Raw genomic sequence first — 22831 nt, 5'->3', positions numbered from 1 at the left:
TAACAAAAAGGTATTTTATTGATTATTTAAATATTTAATATTATTTCATACTTCATATCTATATATCTATAAAAAAGGAGGATGGTCTAGCCTAAAATTAAGATAGGTGACATCTTGAGAACTACCTATTTGAATTATTACAACAAAAACTATTATTTTATAACAAAAAACTATTTTGTTGATTATTTAATTATTTAATATTATTTCATACTTCATATTGTGGTAAAAAATAAATAAGAATGATTTCTATTGGATGAAAGCTATTATGATTTTTCAATTGTTTCATATTAAGATTACTTAGTACTAATTAATCATTTCTGATTTTAATATTGTTTCATACTTTATATTGTGGTAAAAATTTATATATATAATAAAGGAGGATAGTCTATCTTAACACTAAAACATGTGTCATCTTGAAAACTATCTATTTGAATTTTTACAACAAAAAACTATCATTTTATAACAAAAAGTTATTTTATTGATTAATTAAATATTTAATATTATTTTATACTTCATATATCTCTCTCTCTCTCTTTAATATATATATATATATATACACACACACACACACACAGACACATAATAAAGGAGGATAGTCTAGTCTAAAATTAAGACAAGTGGCATCTTGAGAACTACTTATTTGAATTCTTGCAACAAAAAACTATCATTTTATAATGAAAATTTATTTTATCAATTATTTAAATATTTAATATTATTTCAAACTTCATATCTATATATCCAATAAAGGAGGATAGTCACTAGCCAGCAAACCACAACAAGAACAACAAGATGTCAGAAACAATGCTAGTGAATCTAAATAGGCCAAACACGGCTTCACTAGACTTTAAGATTACAACAAAAACTAGATTTTAAGAGTACAAGATTGCAACAAGTTGTAGTGAATCAAAATTGGCCCCACACGGCTTCACTACTTCAAGATTGAAATGAACTCAACTAGTAAACAGAGTAAATGAACACTTACATAAGTAGCTTCATCTTTCTCATTTACCCAACTTTCATCACTTTTCTTGCGATGGGTTCGAAAATAAAATTCTGAAACAGAAGGATCTTTTACAGTAGGTTCTTTCTATATTCAAAAAAAGATATGTATATTATCAATATTGAATATGATATTATTTTCTTCAAAGAAATATATTTAAAAAGATTTATAATTACCATTCTCTTATAGATCAATCGATGAGGTACACAAGCACTTTCAAGTAACTAATTCACATTTCAAGTAACTAGACTTAACCATTTTCAAGTCACTAGTACACATTTCAAGTCACTATACTTAATCATATTTTCAAGTAACTAAAGTTAACTATTTTCAAGTCACTAGTACACATTTCAAGTCACTAGTATACGTCTCAACACTACATTTAATTATTTTCAAGTCACGAATTCACAATTTAAAGTAAGTTCACATTTCAAGACTACACTTAACTATTTTCAAGTCACCGGTACACAGTTCAAGTCACTAGTATACATTTCAAAACACTATATTTAATTATTTTCAAGTATTGAGTTCACAATTTAAAGTAACTTTGTTCACATTCCAAGTGACTACACTTAACCATATTCTTTAGTCGTAAGTACACATTACAAGTCACTACACTACATTAAATTTTTGACACTTCACTTATTTCTTTAAGGTTGTGTTTGGACGCCAGCAAAAAAAAGGTGGCAATGATTGATTTATCTCAAATAAACAAGAATCAACAATATCAGCCAAAGATAAGAGGGATTACAAGAATTTACATAAACTAATTTAAGCTAAGAAAAGAAGAATACGTATAAATATATATCATATATCATATACTATAGAAAGCTTAATTGCTAAGAGAAATTATAGGAATAGGAATCCTGGAAAATCCCAAAATAGAGAAAGGTAACGTTTTCTCCTATCACCAAAGGGAACATTAAATAAGGGGTTGTCAATGTGTCCAACATCAGGATATAATTTATCTATGAAATGGAATATCAACATAAATAACCTTACTATCTGTACTCATATAAAGCAGTGAAGAAAAAGAGTATCAGAAAACAACAAACCTTATTAACTAGGGCAGCAAGCAATCGACGCTCTTATACTAGGGCAGCAAGCAATCGATTCCCAAACCTGGTTTGCTGATCAGTAACGGTGGCTGGTTCGTTTGACAGTGGGGATGGCGGCCACCGGTTTGATTGTGGTGAGAGATGGTGGCGGCTGGTTTGAGGCAGCGGTGGGGTCTCCGGTATGGCCAGCGTTTGTTCGATGTGGTGGAGGAGAGGATATTTCGCTGGCTGGCGGCGTGGTCACCGACGGGAGTTATATGTTGGCTGGAGTCTTGCCAATTTCTCTGGTATGATCGGTGTTGGTTTGACGTAGTGGAGGAAAGGAAATTTCGCTGGTGAATGAGTGGCAGTAAGGTTTACAGAGATGAAGAGTAGAGAAAGAAAGAGAAATGTGCGACTGTTTGGAGAAAATGAGAGTTAGGGTTTAGTATTTTGGTATTAAAGGAAAGAGAGGTTGATCAGATCTCAGTCGTTGGATCGATTTTGATCGACGGTTAAGATTAGAATAAATTTAAAATGGGTTAAAAAATAGAATTAGTGTCAAATTGGCTAAAATTGACATTAATTGAATATAAATTGGCTAAATTTTAAATAAATTAGGAAAATCAATTTAAATTAGGATGCTATTTTAATAATAATGATAAAGGCGGAATAATAATAACGAGAAAAAAATGATAATATATCAATATTAAAATAATCATGCATGTGAAATGAATGCTACGTAAGATTATTATATAAAATTGTCGATAGTAGTAGTAATAGTAGTAATAGTAGTAGTAGTAGTAATAATAATAATAATAATAATAATAATAATGAAAATTAGATAATGTATTGGTAGATTGTGAGTTTGCATATTTGTGAAAATAATTCTACGAACAAAATTATGTAAAATATTATATTTGAATTAATAAAGTGTAAAAATGATAAATAAAAAGCAATAAAAAAATAATCTGTATATTTTAAAATCATGGATATGACACGTCGTTATTTATATAATACAAGAATAATGTGTACAAATATTAATATTTGAAGTTGAATAATTTTGCTAAAATATTAGCCTAAAGGGGTATAGAACGGTCAAAATTGGGAGTCAACAAATAAATATAACAATAATAATAAAATAATAATAATAATAATAATTAAAAAAAATCAATGTAACATCTTTTGATTGTTTAAAAATGACATAATAATAATAACATAATAATAATAACGAGGAAAATAATAAGACTCGATATAAATTTAGTTTGAAAATGAATCAAATTAATTCAAAAATAGGTTTAAATTAACATCAATTAGATATAAGGTTGGCTACAATTTAAATAAAATTGAGAAGATAATTGAATCAACTATGGCTGCTATTTAATTATAAAAATAATAAATAAATATTGATCAACTGTTGAGATCTAAAGATTAAGAATTTGGTTTAAAAAATTAAATTGAATGAAATTTGAAATTGAGTTCAATTGGACACAATTTGGGCTAGAATTGTCATAAATTGAATAAAATTAGGCTAAAATTGCTATAAATTGGCAAAATCAAGCCAGAAAATAAATAAATTGAAAAAAAATTAAATTGACTAAGGTTACGGATTAATAAAATAATAATAATAGTAAAATAAATAATATAATTATTCTCAGATTAGTTATAAATAAATTGTGTAAATAAAAAAATGACACGTAGTAATACTAAATTAAAAAATATTATAAAAATTGTTATTCTTACAATAAATTATGTATGTCACATAGAAAATATTATATAAAAATTACCGATAATAAAATTGAAATAAATTAAGCATAATAATAATAATAATTAAAAAAAAATCAAGGTGACGTCTTTTGATTGTTTTCTCTATGAGATTTCGAGAAAATGAATACAACAACTAACCCGATTAAGTCCAACAAATTGGGATCTGTGGAGGGTACAATATACGCAGACCTTACCGTTGAGGTAAATAGGTTGTTTCTAATAGACCCTCGATTCAAGAAAAATAGTCTGAAGCTATCCAATTTCAAGAAAAATATTAGTGAAAATTGATTTAATATTGACCATTGATCAAATATGATGAGAGGTTGAGATTAGAATTGAGGAGACGAGTCAAATTGAGATTAGATATTGGGTTAGAAAAGTTGAATTGGGAATTTTAATTGAGTCAAATTAAACTCAATTGACACAAATTGAGTATAAGTGGCTAGAATTTAAATAAATTAGGAAAATTGAATTGAATTAGGCTGATATTTAATAAATATATGAACTATATAAAATTAAAATTAATAAATAAATAAAATTATTATTTTTAATAATTGAATAGACTGCTATTTAATAAATGTAGGAAAGTCGTAACAACAACAACAACAACAACAAGAACAACAACAACAACAACAATAATAATAATAACTAGGAAAATAATAAGACTCAATATAAATTTGATTTAAAATGAACCAAATTAAATTCAAAAATCGATTAAAATTGACATCAAGTAGAAATAAGGTTGGCTAGAATTTAAATAAAATTGAGAAGATAATTGAATTGAATTAGACTGCTATTTAAATATAATAATAATAAATAAATATTGATCAACGACTGAGATCTAAATATTAAGAATTTGGTTAAAAAAATTGAATGAAATTTGAAATTGAGTTCGACACAATTTGGGCTAGGATTGTAATAAATTGAATAAAATTAGGCTAAAATTGTTATAAATTGCCAAATCAGGCTAGAAAGTAAATAAATTGGAAAAAATTAAATTGACTAAGGTTGCAGATTAATACAATAATAATAATAATAATAGTAAAATAAATAATATAATTATTCACAGATTAGTTATAAATAAATTGTGTAAATAAAAATACGGCACATAATATATTACTTTAAAATTAACGATACCAATAATTCAAAATGGACACCTATAAATTATGAACATAAAATTTAAAATTGCTTCTAATACATTTGTGATACCATTTATGTCAATAAACTAATTTTAATTTCTTGATCATCTTTTACTTGATAATACGTGTCCACCGATTTAGTGTCTAATTTTTTTTTTAATTTATGTTTTTTATTCTTCAAGTTTATCCTTTTCATATTTAAATTTTTTAAGTCACAAAAATCCTACGTAAATCTCAAAGAAATAATTTCAGCTAAATTTGTAGCAACACAACCCCCAATAATTTTTCAAGTAATAATTTCGCAGTTAAATCTCCAAGAAATAATTTCAGCTAAATTTGTAGCAACACTATCCCTCAATAATTTTCCAAGTAATAATTTCGCAGGTAAATCCCCAAGAATAAATCCCCAGCAAAATTTGCAGAACAAAATTCCCAAGTAATTTCTCAGATAATAAAATCCATTACATAAATTTCTACCAAAATATATCTACGTAAAATCTGTATGATAAATTACCTGAGAAAGTATATATATATATATATATATATATATAATACTCGCCGATATATTTTTCTAGGTAATGTCGTAAGTAATAATTTCGCAAGTAAATTCCCAAGAATAAACCCCAGCAAAATTTGCAGCAAAAAATTCCCAAATAATTTCCCAGGTAATAAAATTCATTACATAAATTTCAACCAAAATATCTCTAAGTAAATCCGTAGGATAAATTACCTGAGATTTTTCTATGGATTTAAAACACACACACACACACACACACACACACACACACACATATATATATATATGTCCATATACCTATAGATTTACCTAGAGATAAAATACTCGCTACTACATTTTCCCAGATAATGTCGCAAGTAATAATTTCGCAGGTAAATCCCCAACAAAATTCGCAGCACAAAATCTCCAAATAATTTCTCAGGTAATAAAATTCATTACATAAATTTTCACCAAAATATCTCTAAGTAAATCCGTAGGATAAATTACCTGGGGATTTTTCTATAAATTTAAAAAATATATATATTTGTCCATATACCTGCAGATTTACCTAGAGATAAAATACCCGCCGATATATTTTTCATCTAATGTCGCAAGTAATAATTTTGTAGGTAAATCCCCAAGAATAAATCTTCAGCAAAATTCGCAGTACAAAATCCCCAAATAATTTTCTAGGTAATAAAATTCATTACTTAAATTTTCACAAAAATATCTCTAAGTAAATTCATAGGATAAATTACCTAAGGATTTTTCTACGGATTTAAAAAATATATATATTTTTTAATATACCTGCGAATTTACCTAAAAATAAAATACCCGCCGATATATTTTCCCAGGTAATGTCACAAGTAATAATTTTGCAGGTAAATCCCCAAGAATAAATCTCCTACAAAATTTGCAGCACAAAATTACCAAATAATTTCGTAGGTAATAAAATCCATTACTTAAATTTTCACCAAAATATCTCTAAGTAAATTCGTAGGATAAATTACCTGAGGATTTTTCTACGGATTTAAAAAATATATATATTTCTCCGTATGCCTATGGATTTGCCTAGAGATAAAATACCCGCCGATATATTTTTCCACGTAATGTTGCAAGTAAGAAATTTGCGCAATATGACGCCAAATTTACCTGAAAAATTTGTTGCAAATATATAGTTTGCAGGTAATATATTTTAATGTTGAGGAATTTAATATTTTCGTAGGTAAATCCGCATGTATTTCCTGCAATATTATTCCCCAAGTAAAATCCCCATGTAATTTACAGTTTTCTAGTAGTGAGGAGATGTAAACCGCACTAGGTAAATCCCGTGTGACGAGCTCGATTGAGAAGGCATTAGGGGTGGATCGAACCCGCGACCTCCGCTATGGGAAGTCCCCCTTAAACCAACTCAACCATCTCCTTGGGGGCCAAAAAAAGTAAAATTTCACGTACTACTTCTTTGATTCATATTTTGGTTATTCCCTTTTCTTTTTTTTACTACTAGTCAAGTGTACATACTTTGCACGTGTGTCTTGTATTGATAAATATAATTATATATAAAGAAATAAAATTATTAAAAAATAGCAATTGAGTTACAATGAATGTTGTAATCTATTTAAAAGATATAATTTGACCCTAAAAGTGTTTCATCTTAATCAATAAAAATATACATGAAATGACAAATTTAATGAATTAAAAAAATTTTGCTCATCTAAGAAAAAATTTAGAGAAAAATTAAGCCACAAATGAGCATTTGTTGTACATATAGGTCATATTAAATTAAAATATAAATATTATTAGTACTCTACGATCCAATTTAGGGTTGAGACTAATATTCATAATATAAAATATAACAGAAAAGGAGAAAAAAAGTCATAAAATTAAGAAAACACAAATAAAAAAATATTTTGTAAGAATATATTATTATCTTTCGATTTTGTCCAACATCACTCCTTTACCTTACTACAGCTAATGATCGTACATGGACAAATTTTTTACTTTCTTCAATTACTCAAAATCAATATTGTATATATCTTTAATAAAAGAACGTACATAATTAAATGTAAATATTTAATGATACACTTACGACAACATCATGATGCATATTAAAAGCTTTAACCTCAATTTCTTTGTGACTAATCAATTGACCCACATATGATTGATCAAAAAAATTATTGCGAGAATTATTTCCTCCTAAATAATAAATGTAGATAGATCATCTAACTTTCAAAAATAATAAATCATATGTTAATTAAATTTATAGAAGTTATACCTCAATTATCTGTGTTCTTTTGAAGCTTAGAATTTGATTTAAAATTTTTATCCTTACCACATTCTTCCGTGTGAGGTCACAACCTAACAAACATAAATTATGATAGAATCTCAAAAATTAAGAATCGAATCTCAAAATTTGACTAAATACATGTAAAAAATCACATAATTAGGCAATCAAATCAATATTTAAAAGCAACGAACAACCAATAGCTGATAAAAAGAATTTCAAAGTGCAAAGAAAATACAAATACAAATTAAATAGAAAACGTAAAGAGACAAAGATTCATAAAATTACTTGGATGCTAACATTAAAAAATAAAATTTACTTAATTTGTTTTCTATTTTAAGCGAAATTCTTGTCAAAATAGCCTACCTATTTTTGTTAAATTATTGTTAAAAAGGGACTCACAAATTCGATCAACAAATAACTAGTAAAGTAGTATTTTGTTAGTATTAAAGTTCATATTTGGTTAGTTCCTCGAAGGTAAATTAATAATTGAAAATCAAGTATTTTTAATTATGTTTAAATAAGGAAGGTGAATTAATAATTGAAAATCAATAGTATTTTAAAGTATATATAAGTAAAGAAAGATTAGTAACCAAATTTTAATGGAACACCTAAAGTATTACAAAAATAATTAAATAATAATTTAGTAAAATGGTAAATGACAGTTTTGTCTATTGCAAAGTCTTTTAATAAAGGGAAAAAAGTTCAAATCACTTTTCTAAAGGTCTTCACACTTTTAATATAATATATTAAATTTGTGAAGACCCTCAGAAAAATGATTTGAACTTTTTATCCTTCATTAAAAGACCATCCTTTTAGAAAAAATTATCTTTTCACTATTTTTTAATTTATTATTTAATTATTTTTATCATATTAACTAGATTTCTAAAATATATGGGACTCCTAAAATATATGAAAGGAGAATCAATTAATATTTCTTTTGTACTGATCAATTAGAAAAATACTACTAAAATATGATAGAAAAATACTCCTAAAATAAGACTCTACTAAGAAAATACTTCTTATAAATATTGAAATGCACGTTAAACTCGAGAAAAAATTAATTTAGTTGTTGAAAAATTATGATTGATGCTCATCTAACTTAATTTGGTTGCATGTCTAGATTGGTGGATGCTTAATTTTTTAAACCTCAACTTTTTTACTATTTTTGACAACATAATAGAATTCAACGTGTGTGTGTATATATCATGTATTATTTTCAGCAAAATTGAAGTTTTATGATCATTATTGTATTATTTTGTTGTAATTTACAGGTGTGATCACTATTGTATTATTTTGTTGTATTTTACAGGCCGTAGATGAATTTACAGGTGGTAGATGAATGTCTGTTAGCTTTGAGAAATTTTTTAGATAAAGATTAGGTTTAAATGTATTATATTTAAATCTCTGTTTTGAGATTTTTTTCTGCAAAGGTTAAGTTAGTTGTATTATTTTGATATCTCTATTATCGTATTATTTTGTTATAGTTTATAGGTAGTAAATGAGTGTCAAAAGTTTTTGAAGAAATTTTTGTGTAAAGGTTAGATTTAATTATAGTGTTTTGATGTTTCTATCATCGTATTATTTTTTTGTAGTTTACAGGTGGTAGATGAATGTTGATTGGTTTTGACAATTTTTTTTTTGATAAATGTTAGGTTTAACTAAATAAATTCTCCAAAGATGTTGAATTTAATTATTGTATTCATCTTATTATTTAAACACACGTGCGAGGCGCGTACACCTAAACTAGTATCATAGATATATTTAAGACTCTTTTTCATGTACACAGAAAAAAGAAAACATATCAATACTAACTTAGCATATATATTATTCTTATCATATATTTTAATACGATTGAATTTTTAATAACTAATTAATAATAGGAGGAATCATATCAATACTAACTTACCGTATATATTACTCTTACCATATATTTTAATATGATTTAATTTTTAATAATTAATTAATAATTAAAGAAAATAAATAAAAAGACTTTTTTGTCTATTGCAGAATCTTTTAATGAAGGGCAAAAAGTTCAAACGACATATCTAAGACCCTTCACACTTTTTAATATACTAGTTTAGGTGTACGCGCCTTGCGCATGTACCTCACTTTAATGAGTTCAAACATTACATTAAATAGGATATTTGTTTAAATAATAAAGATGAATATAGTAATTAAATTTAATATCTTTTGAGTATGTAAGGATGGAGAATTTATTTATTAAATCTAATCTTTACTAAAAATATTTTTAAAATTCGATCGACATTCCTCTACCATATTAAGACATCAAATAATACAAATAAATCAAATTTTACACACATAAAGTTTCTCAAAGTTGTCTGACACTCATCTACCACATGTAAACAATAACAAAATAATACGATAATAGAGATATCAAAATAATACAATTAAATCTAACTTTTATATAAAAAAAAAATACTCAAAGCCGACTAACATTTATCTATCACCTGTAAACTGCGACAAAATAATATGATAAAAGTGATATAAAAAAAATACAATTAAATTTAAATTTTACACACAAAAATTTCTCAAACCCGATCAAGATTCATCAACGAATTGTAAACTACCACAAAATAACAAACTAATAGAGATATTATGATGATACAATTAAACCTAATCTTTACCTAAAAAAAAATTCAAAGCCGGCACACATTCATCTAGCATTTGTAAATTAAAATAAAATAATAAGATAATAAAGATATTAAAACAATACAATTAAACCTAACCATTACACAAGAAATTCTTTAAAGCCAACTGACATTCATCTACAACCTGTAAACTATAAAAAAATAATCATAGTGATCACAAAGCTTCGATTTTGATCCAACTAATTCTTGTCTGCACGAAAATTTTGACAAACAATAAAGATATATATATATATATATATATATATATATAGAGAGAGAGAGAGAGAGAGACAGACAGACAGACACACACACCTGTTGAATTCTATTATGCTGACAAAAACAGTGAAGAAGTTGAGGGTTAGAAAATCAAACATCCATCAATCTAGACATACAATTGAATCAAGTTAGATGAGCATCAATGATATTCTTCCAATAGGCAAATCGGCTTGTTCTCTAGTTTAACGTACATCTCAATATTTATAGAAGTATTTCCTTAATAGAGTCCTATTTTAGAAGTACTTTTCTAATTAAACAGTAGAAAGGAAAATATTAATTAATTCTTCTACCATATATTTTAGGAATTCTAATAGAAAGAAAAATATTAATTAATTCTCCTACCATATATTTTAGGAATCCATATATTTTAGTAAGTCTAGTTAATATAATAAAAATAATTAAATAATAAATTTAAAAAACAGTGAAAAGACGGTAAAAAAAAGTTAAATTTGGAAAGAATTTAATTGTAGAAAAATATAAGGTGTTTGTGGGTTGAAAGAAACCAAGTAGGAACCAAATAGGATTAACTAAAAAAAGGTGTTTTAATCAAGTATAGTAGGAAAAAAAACCGTATGTTTTACAATTAGTTAGGGGAAAAAGTATAAAAAATGGAGGAAAAGCTAAACTTGAAAAAAGCTAATAAAAGGAAAATTTACGGTATAGGAAAAAAATTGTATGTTTTACAATTATTTAGGGGGAAAACGTATAAAAAATGGGGGAAAAACTAAATTTGGAAAAAGTTAATTATAGGAAAATTTAGGGTGTTTTTTGGGTGAAAGAAACCAGGTACAAACCAAATTAAATTTGGGAAGAATTTAATTGTAGGAAAAATTTAGTATATTTATTTTGAAGAATTTAATTGTAGGGAAAAAGGTAAAAGACGGTTTTGTCTAAAGCGGACTTTTTTAATGAAGGGCAAAAAGTTCAATTCACTTTTCTAAAGGCCTTCACACTTTTTATATATTATAGATTATAGATAACAAAGAAGGATAGTCTAGCGTAAAATTAAGACAAGCGGCATCTTGAGAACTGTTTATTTGAATTCTTATATCAAAAAACTATCATTTTATAACAAAAAGCTAGTTTGTCAATTATTTAAATATTAATATTATTTCATACTTCACATCTATATATATTTAATAAAGGAGGATAGTCTAGCCTGAAATTAAGACAAGTGACATCTTGATAATTACCTATTTGAATTCTTACAACACAGAACTATCATTTTATAACAAAAAGTTATTTTATCGAATATTTAAATATTTAATATTATCTCATACTTCATATTGTGGTAAAAAACAATTAATATTGATTTATATTGGATGAAAACTATTATGATTGTTCAATTGTTTCATATTAAGATTACTAATTAATTATTTCTTATTACTTTGTGTTTTATTGATTATTTATTTATTTATTTATTTAATATTATTTCATACTTTATAATGTGGTAAAAATCTAGATATATAATAAAGGAGGACAATCTAGCAAAAAATTAAGACAAGTGGCATCTTGAGAACTATCTATTTGAATTTTTACTACAAAAAACTATCATTTTAAAACATAAAACTTTTTTGTTGATTATTTAAATATTTAATATTATTTCATACATATTCTCTCTCTCTCTCTCTCTCTCATATTTCATACACACACACAGACAATAAATGAGGATAGTCTAGCCTAAAATTAAGACAAGTTGCATCTTGAGAACAACTTATTTGAATTCTTACAGTAAAAAACTATCATTTTATATAAAAAAAAATTATTTTATCAATTATTTAAATGTTTAATATTATTTCAAACTTCATATCTATATATACAGTAAAGGAGGATAGTCTAGCCTAAAATTAAGACAAGTTGCATTTTGAGAACTATCTATTTGAATTCTTACAACAAAAAATTATCATTTTATAACAAAAGCTATTTTGTTGATTATTTAAATATTTAATATTATTTCATACTTCACATCTACATAGCTATATCTAGAATATATATCTATAATCTATAATATATTAAAAGCGTGAAGGACCTTAGAAATGTTATTTGAACTTTTTGTTTTCATTAAAAGTCTATGGATTCAGAAAAAATCATCTTTTTACTATTTCTTTTAATTATTATTTTATTAAATTAAGGACTCCTAAAATATATAGGATGAACTTAATAATATATGATAAGAAATATATATATGATTCCTAAAATATAAGGAAAGAATATTGGAAAAAAAGATCAAACTTGGGTTACAACCTTTTAACTTTTTGTTATAAAATTAGTATGAATTTGCCTTAATTAATACTCATTATTTAGGTAATTCTCTTTTTCTTTTCAATTAGAATTCAAACAATTTTTTTCCTATTAAATCATGGATTTCACGTAACTATGCTCTAAGGAAAATAGGTCACGTTGCCAAAGAGATCTTAATTGGCATGAATGGTATTAAAAAACATTTATGTCAGAATTTCTAGAAAAAAAGAAAAATTTTTAGAAAAGGGTAATAGAAAAACTTACCACATATTCAGGATTTTGTAAAAAGAAAAACAACTTTGTAGAATTGAGTAATAGAAAAACATACCATATAGTTAGGATTTTGTATTCTCATATATTTAGGATTTTTCAAAAATATTTATACTTTTTGAATTTTGTGGGTGACAAAAGAAAAAAAAACACTTCAAAACTGTAGGGAGAAAAAAAAGAAAAAAAAGTGTAGAAGCAAAAAAAATTTACCATATATTTTGGAGATGGACTATATTTAGGAGTTCACAAAAATATTTATTACGATACATCAGAATTGTAGGAAGGAAAAAAGAAAACAAAAATGTGTGAAAATTTACTTGAGAAATTGATAGTATTTATGATTGAAGAGATAAATTTACTTGTGATTTGAGGTAAGTTTGTTTTAGAAATATTTTTAGTATATTCTTAATGTTTACAATAACAAATTATCATTATTCTTGGTAAGCAATTGCTGATTGAGAAGTTTTTTTTTTGTGATTTTTGTATTTTTTTTTTTAATTTACAATAATGACAATAAAATTTTATTATGTTCTTGAAATTTATAATATTAAATTAGCATGTCTTTTTGATAAATAATTGTCAATTGAGACCCTTTTTTTATTGGTGAAATCATAAAAATATTTGTGATCGACGAGATAACTATTGTGACGACCCTGCAAATTTATTTTATAAATTTGTCCTGTTTTAACCCACCTCATAATTTTTAGACAATATTTTATAGTAATAGACCTAATTGATATTTCTTAACTCTTGAAACCTATGTAGAAGAATAGAGTAAATACATAATTACCCCCCTGATCTTATCTGAGATTTGCAAAAAGACACCTAAACTTTAACTTCGACCTATTACCCCATGATTCTTCTTTATTTCATTGGAAACACACCATTTTGACCCCCTGCATGTACACACGCTCCACAGGTGCGTGAAAGGGCTCAAATTTGATTTTTTTTTTGACCAATTACAAGTTGCCACGTGTAAAATAATTTAATATATAATTTATTTATTAATTTGAAAAAAATTAATATTTATTTATTTTTAAAAATTATTTCATACCCCCCACCCCCGCAACCCCCATCCACCATTGTCTTCTTCCCCAACTTTTTCTTCATCACCATCACTCAACAACATCAATTACAACACACAACATCAATTACAACAACAACATCATCAATTACGCCCACAACAACAACATCATCATCATCACCATAACCCCATCCTTTCTTCTTCAACACAATGCCACCATTAAAACTCCTCCATTGAAGTTTTTTTTTTTAAAATCATATCATTAAAGCTCCATTTTGCAATTAAATCATATGATTTAACTACCCACCATTTCTTCTTTAACATAATATCTTCTTCAACACCATCAAAGCTCTTTAACACAATGTCACCATTAAAGCTCTTTCAATGAAGCTTTTTTTTAAAGCTCCTCCATTAAAGCTTTATTAAAGCTCATTTAACTTTCTTTAAAACTCAATTCAATCATTTTACTATCCTTAAAACTCAATTCAATTATAAAACTAATTTTTGAATTGATTTGAACAAAAAAAAAAATTGGACTGGGAAAGTGCTGGATGCGAGACGGCGAGGGGGAGGGGGAGGGGGAAGGGGAGGGGGAGGTGCTAGATGTGGGGGAGGGGGAGGTGATGGACGCAAAGGGTGGGGAAGAGAGGTGCTGGATTGGGGGTGGGGGAAAGAGGGGGTGAGGTGAAGTGTTAAATTAAATAAAAAGGAAAATTATATTAAAAAAATAAAAATATATAAAATTAAACGTATTTTACACGTGGCAACACCTGATTGGTGAGTGTATTTCACTCTTCTTGTTGTGACTAAGATTCAACGAAAAATGGTGTGTTTGCAACAAAATAAAAAAGAATTGTGGGGTAATAGGTCGAAGTTAAAGTTTAGGTATCTTTTTGCAAAACTCGGACAAGATCAGGGGGTAATTATGTATTTACTCAAGAATAAAATTTAAGCAGGAATGACTCACCATACATACATACATACATATATATATAATAATAATAATAATAATAATAATAATAATAATAATAATAATAATAGAATCTGATATTTTTAAGGAAAGGCTGCAGAACGATTAGCAGTACGTTTCTTTTCAATCGTGGCTTTGAAAGGAGTTCATGACATGCTCAGGTTAGATTAATCCTCAAAAGTTTTGTGATTCTTAGTTAGTAGAATAATGAAAATGTGATGCTGCTAATCAATAGGCTAAGGATAGATTAGCAGCAGTTAAGGATTTTGTTTGGCATGTGTATTAAATTGTATTGCCGCTACTATTTCCAGTAACATTGTTACAACAAATTAGGGTAAATTTTGTTAAGTTAGTAGAAAGAATGATGACAAAAATCATTAACCTTAATTACTAATATATATAGAACATAATGAATATGTAATGACAATAGGTAAAAGTTGATGGTGCATGCACACCGTTTCATGTTTTTATTTCGTAGAAATTTGAAAATATCAGAATGTTTATTTTCTTAGCGTTTTGTAGCTATGATTTCGAAAAAATTTAGGTTTAGGCCTATGGTTTTTAGAGTAAGAATTTAAGGGGTGGATCATTTGATTCGTATTCTTATGGGAAATATATATTTAACAGATTTTGATCATTTGGAGACTTTGCGGAAGGACAAGTTTGTCAATTGACGTTTGAGTTTTCTTTGAGGCAATTTGAGACTTTCTTAGACTCTTTTTCGAAGTGCTTATTTGTTTGTTATGTGTAATGGGTGTAATGGGAAATGGGGTCCCATATAGGTGATTGTGACGAGCATCTATGTGGGTACCGCTATTGTTTGAGGGGATAAAATAAGTTAATTGTATGTTGAAACTATTTTCCCTATTTTCTATTCTAATGGACTAATTTTCTATGGTAAATAAATCATTGAAAAATCTAGCTAATGATGATACTCTCACCTTATAAGTTGAGTTGACTTTGAAATTGAGGTCTGATCTGGCTTAAGATACGAAGTGCTTTGCTTGACTTTATTATTGATTTGGGGTCGGAGTTACATGCCTGCACATCATGCATTGCATTTCATATAGGATTGGAGTACACACCTGCATAATATTATATATTTATTTATTGGAAACGGAGTGCACGCCTTCATAGTATATTTATTAGGATCGGAGTGCACACATGCACAATATATTTATTGGGATTAGAGTGCACACCTGCATAGTACATAGAACTTGCGAGTCCTCCATAGGTCCTGACGTTGAAGCCATTGCTCGGTAAGTGTGTACACAGCATATGCATTGCATTGCGTTACATTGATTCATTTGGTTTAGATTGGTTAAGGTGTATTTGTTAACCTTGTACTTATTGTATATGTGTTACTTATTTTACTGGATTAAGAATTTCTTGTAGTTTATTATGATATTCTTATGACTGTTAAATTTGACTATTCAGTTAGATTAGAGTGGTTTTCCTGAGTGCAGGTTCTATGTTTATTTTAGATGATTGACGTGGTGTCACTCATCACCACTTTGAATTAGGGTCGGTCGACAATTCTTGCTAAGTATATGTGGTTCCATACTCTCACTTGTTTTTTCTGTACCTTACGTACAAGTATAGATTCGACGACCTCCGGACATTAATTTCTTTGGTTCTTCTTTGCTAGCATCATTGGAGATTCGAGGTAGCTGCTATTGGATTTAGAGACTACAAAAATCTTCCTTCACCTTATCTTTATGCTATTTTTGCATTTTGAAGTACTCAAACTTTCTTGGGTTCTGTATCTAGTGGCTTGTATTAGTGACTTTCAGACATGAGATTATCTATGTATTGATTTTACCAGCCTATTAATCTACTTATGAGATTATTTGGGATTTGTTATGTTCTTATTTTCTTTCGCCTCTATGAGTTTGGGATGTTGTTCTTGGAATTGGATAGTTGGCTTAAGTATCATAGAGGATAGGATAGGTGCCATCACGGTCCCAAATTTGGGTTGTGACAAAGGGTATCAGAGCCCCAAGTTCATTGGTCTCATAAATATAAGCCAAGTCTAGTAGAGTCTCATGGATCGGTGCGGAGACGTCCGTTACTTATCTTCGAAGGGCTATAGGACTTTAAGAAACATTCATTTTATTATCTCTCTTATCGAGCAATATTGATCTTTTAACTTTAAATACTAAAATTCTTATCTTATTCTCTCATAGATAGTGAGGACTCGTGTACCTCAGAATAGTGGTTAGGAGCCCCTACTAACCCCCAAACCAATCGATCGAGATGGGATACCTAGATGGAGTAGGAGATGTGGTAGGGATGGGGTCGTAGTAGAGGGAGAGATCGAAGAGCCACTCAGATTTGTAGTAGGACAGGGTTTCTCTAGATTGAGTTCGAGGCTGGTAATGATGATGTTTAGGTTCCACATAATGATGTGGGCCCAAGTCAGGCACCACCTGGGTTTGTTAATGCATCACTTCTTCAGAAAACCTTGGATAAAGTGTTAGGAGTTTTGGAGACTATAGCTTAGACAGGTGGATCACTTGGTACTCCGCAGGCTTCACATGTTAGGGTAGGGGTCAAACTTGATATTAGCAGCCTATTCTGATCTATCAGGGTCTAGTGGTTCATCCAACACCGACGTATGATGGTATACCTTTACAATGGGTTGGAGCTACCGATGGATTTATGGCAGTTATGTCTGATGAGGAGCAATAAGAGTTTAAAAAGTTTAAAAAGATAGACCCACCGTAGTTTCAGGGTGATCAGCATGAGGATGCCTACGAGTTTCTGATCAGTTGCTATGAGAGACTTCAGAGTGTGGGGCTGGTTGACTCCCACGGGGTTACTTATATTTTCTTACAGATGCGTGGTCCTGCCAAGTAGTGGTGGCGCTCCTATATTGACTCCAGGCTAATAGGTTCTCTACCAATGACTTAAGCTATATTTGCACAGGCCTTCCTTGATAGATTCATTCCTCATAACTTGAGGGAAGAACGTAGGCATCAATTTTAGAATTTAACATAGGAGGGCATTTCTGTGGCTGAGTACGAGAGACTATTATATGCCTTATCCCATTATGCTATGGTGATCCTTCCATACAAGGCTGAGATGATCAGGAGATTTATGATAGGTTTGACACTTAGGATCAGAGAGGTCTATTTAATGTAGCCTAATCTGGGGCTTCTCTTCAGAGGGTGTTTGAATCAACAAAGGAGTTTGATTTGGTGCATCAAAAGGAGTATAGGGATCTGAGGGACAAGAGGTCCTGCACTTCAGGTTAATTTAGTAGTACCTTATTTGTTGGTAGGGGTTCATTCGAAAGAGATTTTTGCCCTCGATATGGTAGGCTATTTTAGGCAGCGATGCAGATGTTAGAGGGTGGATATTTAGGTTGGAGTTCTTATGGTTTGGGACAGGCTTAACATGGGTCATCTCAGCGGTTTTTAGGCCATGGTGGCCATATCAGATATTCATGTCATTCTTGACAGTTGATGGCTCCTAAGTCTTGTCATGAGTATGGTAGTTTGGATCATCTTTGGAGGGACAATCCAATATACAGATAGCGGTGTCCACAACAGGGTTATCAGGACCCTATTAGAGCAGCAACACCCCCAGTTAAGGATAGAGGCAGATCTCAGGGAGGTAATGGTGCACCACTAGCCGGTTACTTTATAATTTTAGGCATGGATTGTCTTTATTCCTATCATGTTATCCTGGACTGTCATACTAAGACAGTTACTTTAGCTATGCCTAATCGCCCAAGATTAGAGTGGAGCGATGTTTGGAGTTCGTATCCTAAGAAGGTGATTTCATTCATTCAGGATCAATGATTAGTTGAGAAGGGTTGTCTATCATATTTGGCTTATGTTTGTGATACTGGTAATGAGACACCTTTTAAGAGTCAGTAAAGGTGGTTAGAGAGTTTGTAGATGTATTTCCTACTGATCTTCCAAGTGTTCCTCCTGATAGAGCTATTGATTTTGGTATTAATCTAGAGCTGGGCACTAAGCCCATTTTATTTCTCCTTATAGGATGGTGCCAGCTGAGCTGAAAGAATTAAATGATCAGCTTCAGGACTTGTTAAACAATAGGTTTATTCGACCAAGTGTACCACCTTGGGGTGCTCTAGTGTTATTTATGAAGAAGAAAGATGGGTCTATGGGGATGTGCATTGATTATCGAAAGCTGAACAAGGTGACAATCAAGAATAAGTATCCTCTATCATGTATTAATGACTTTTTTTTATCAGATTTAGGGTGCTTCTATGTTTTCAAAGATTGACTTTGGATCGGGATATCATTAATTGAAGATTCGAGCTTCGGACATTCCTAAGAGTGCCTTTCAGACTAGATATGGCCACTATGCGTTCTTAGTTATGTCCTTTGGGTTAACTAATGCCCCAACAATGTTTATAGAGTTGATGAACAGGGTGTTTCAACCTTAACTTAATTATTTTATGATTGTGTTCATTGATGACATTTTGGTGTATTCTAAGAGTGAGGTAGATCATGCAAAATATTTGAGGATTGTACTCCAGAGATTGAGGGATGAGAAGTTATATGCCAAGTTTTCAAAGTATGAATTTTGGCTCAATTTTGTGGCATTCTTGGGACACGTGGTGTCCAAAGATGGTATTATAGTCGATTCGGCCAAGGTTGAGGCAGTTAGGAAATGTTCATAACCTACTTCACCTTTAGATATTTAGAGTTTTATTGGTTGGGGGGCTATTATAGGAGATTTTTGCAGGGGTTCTCTTTTATTATAGCTCCTATGACTCGATTGACTCAGAAGAATGTGGCTTTTCAGTGGTCAGATAAGTGCAAGGAGAGATTTTAAAAGCTCAAGAGTTTATTGACTTTAGCTCCTATCTTGACCTTACCTATTGAAGGTTAGGGCTTCACTGTGTTTTATGATGCTTCATGTATTGGCTTGGGCGTTGTATTGATGAAGAGAAATTAGATGATAGCGTATGCATCAAGGCAGTTGAATCCACATGAGAGAAATTACCCTACTTATAATTTAGAGTTACTAGCAGTTGTGTTCGTATTAAAGTTGTGGATACACTACTTGTATGGAATTCATTGTGAGAAGTACACTAATCATCGCAGCCTTCAGTATATCTTCAAACAGAAGGATTTTAATTTGAGACAGCGTAGGTGGATAGAGTTGTTGAAAGATTATGATATGAATATCCTATATCATCCGAGCAAGGCTAATATATTGGAAAATTCCTGGAGTAGAAAGGCAGTTAGTATAGGTAGTCTTGTATTGTTGAGTGTAGAAGAGTGACCATTAGCTAGGGAGGTTCAACGATTGGCTAACAGTTTCGTGCATCTTAATATTTCTAAGTTAGGTAGAGTTCTAGCATATATGGAGGAGAGGTCCTAATTGATAGAGAATATTTGAGATTGTTAGTTTGAGGATGAAAAGTTATGTATTATCAAGGATAAGGTGATGCGAGGTAAGGCTAAGAAGGCAATTTTGGACCAGGAGGGTGTCTTGAGGATTAAGAGGTAGATTTATGTTCCTAGAGTGGGTGATTTGACTTAATCTATTATGGAAAGGGCCCATTATTTGCGCTATTCCATTTATCCAGGTGCAGTGAATATGTATCATGACCTTAAACAACATTACTGGTGGTGTGGGATGAAGAGAGATATTACGGAGTTTGTGGCTAAGTGTTTGAATTGCTAGTAGGTGAAATATATGCACAGAAAACTAGGTGGTTTGCTTCAGATGATTCCCATTCCTGAGTGGAAATAGGAGCGTATCACTGTGGATTTTGTAGTTGGATATCCTCATACCTTGGAGAAGTTTGATTCGGTTTGGGTGATTGTGGACAGATTGACCAAATCAACCCATTTTGTGCCTATAAAAATGAGTTATAATGCAGAGAAATTAGCTAAGATTTAAATTCATGAGGTAGTTCGATTGCACGGCGTGCCTATTTCTATCATTTCAGATAGAGGTACTCAGTTCACTTCAAACTTCTAGTATACTTGCAGTGGGAGTCGGGCACTCAGTTGGATATGTGTACAACATTCTATCCCCAAACAGATGGCTAGTCAGAGCAGACTATTCAGGTATTGGAGGACATGTTGGGGCTTGTGTAATGGATTTTAGGGGTCATTAGGATCAGATTTTGCCCTTAGTAGAGTTTTCTTATAATAATAGCTACCACTCTAGTATTCAGATGGCTCTATTCAAGGCTTTGTATGGTAAGAAGTGTAGGTCCCCAGTTGGATGGTTTGATTTTTTTGAGGTTAGACCTTGGGGTACTGATTTGTTGAGAGATTCGATGGACCGAGTGAGATTGATCCAGGATCGGCTCTTGGCGGCTCAGAGTAGACAAAAGAGTTATACTGACAGGAGGGTTCATGACTTGGAGTTCATACTGGCTGAGTGAGTTTTTTGAAGGCATCACCCATGGAGGGTACGATGAGGTTTGGGAAGAAAGGAAAGATTAGTCTGAGGTTTATTGGCCCTTTTGAGATTTTTCAGCAAGTTGGGCAAGTGGCTAATGAGTTGGACTTGCCATCGGGGCTTTCAGCCGTACATCTAATTTTTTATGTTTCTATGTTGAAGAGGTACCATCCAGATGATTCACATGTAATTCGGTGGGATTCGGTGAGTTTGGATTAGATTATGGATTTTGAGGAAGAGCCTATAGCTATTCTGGATAGGCAGGTTAGAAAGTTTAGGTCAAAGGACATAGCATTGATGAAGGTACAGTGGAGGCATCGTCCCATAGAGAAAGCCACTTGGGAAGTTGAGTCCGACATACAGAGTAGATACCCTTATCTCTTTGAGAGCCCAGGTACCTTCTTTCACTTTATGTTTGAGGATGAACATTTGTTTTAGTGGTGCATGATGTGACGACCTTACAAATTTATTTTATAAATTTGTCTTGTTTTAACACACCTCATTATTTTTAGACATTATTTTATAATAATGAGACTAATTGATATTTTATTAACTCTTTAGACCTATGTATAAGAATAAAATTTAAGCAGGAATGACTCACAATATATATATATATATATATGTGCGTGTGTGTGTATGTGTGTGTGTGTGTGTGTATAATAGAATATTATATTTCCAAGGAAATGGGGAAGAACGGTTAGCAGTATGTTTCTTTTCAATCGTGGCATTGAAAGGAGTTCTTGACGTCTTCTGGTTAGATTAATCCTTAATAGTTTTGTGATGCTTAATTAGTATAATAATTCCAACGTGATGCTGCTAATCAATAGGCTAAGGATAGATTAGAAGCAATTAAGGATTTTGTTTGGTGTGTATATTAAATTGTATTGCCGCTACTATTTCCAGTAACATTGTTACAACAAATTGTAACGCCCCGATTCCCATGAACCGGAATGCCATACTGTGCTCGTGACCCTAAGGGACCACAAGCTAACCCTTCACTGATATCTGTTTCTGTTCACTGCATAATATAATATGATAAATGCAGAAACTGGCTAAATCTGGCCATAAGGTTCAAATATCTAAATATACAGTACTGAAAACTAAATATCAATACATCTGTCTGAAAAGCCTCTCTGAACTGTGGAGTTGAAGGGACAATTCCCCAACTAACTCCGTCTACTAAAATCATCAAAACACTGAAATAGAATATCCTCAGATGATGAGGACTCACTGCTGCACCCACTGCTACAAGATCTGACAGCTAAATATACTCTGAA

This window comes from Capsicum annuum, unplaced genomic scaffold (genome assembly GCF_002878395.1).
Source record: "Capsicum annuum cultivar UCD-10X-F1 unplaced genomic scaffold, UCD10Xv1.1 ctg2682, whole genome shotgun sequence".
In the NCBI taxonomy this organism is placed as follows: Eukaryota; Viridiplantae; Streptophyta; class Magnoliopsida; order Solanales; family Solanaceae; genus Capsicum; species Capsicum annuum.
Note: the sequence above shows the minus strand (reverse complement) of the source record.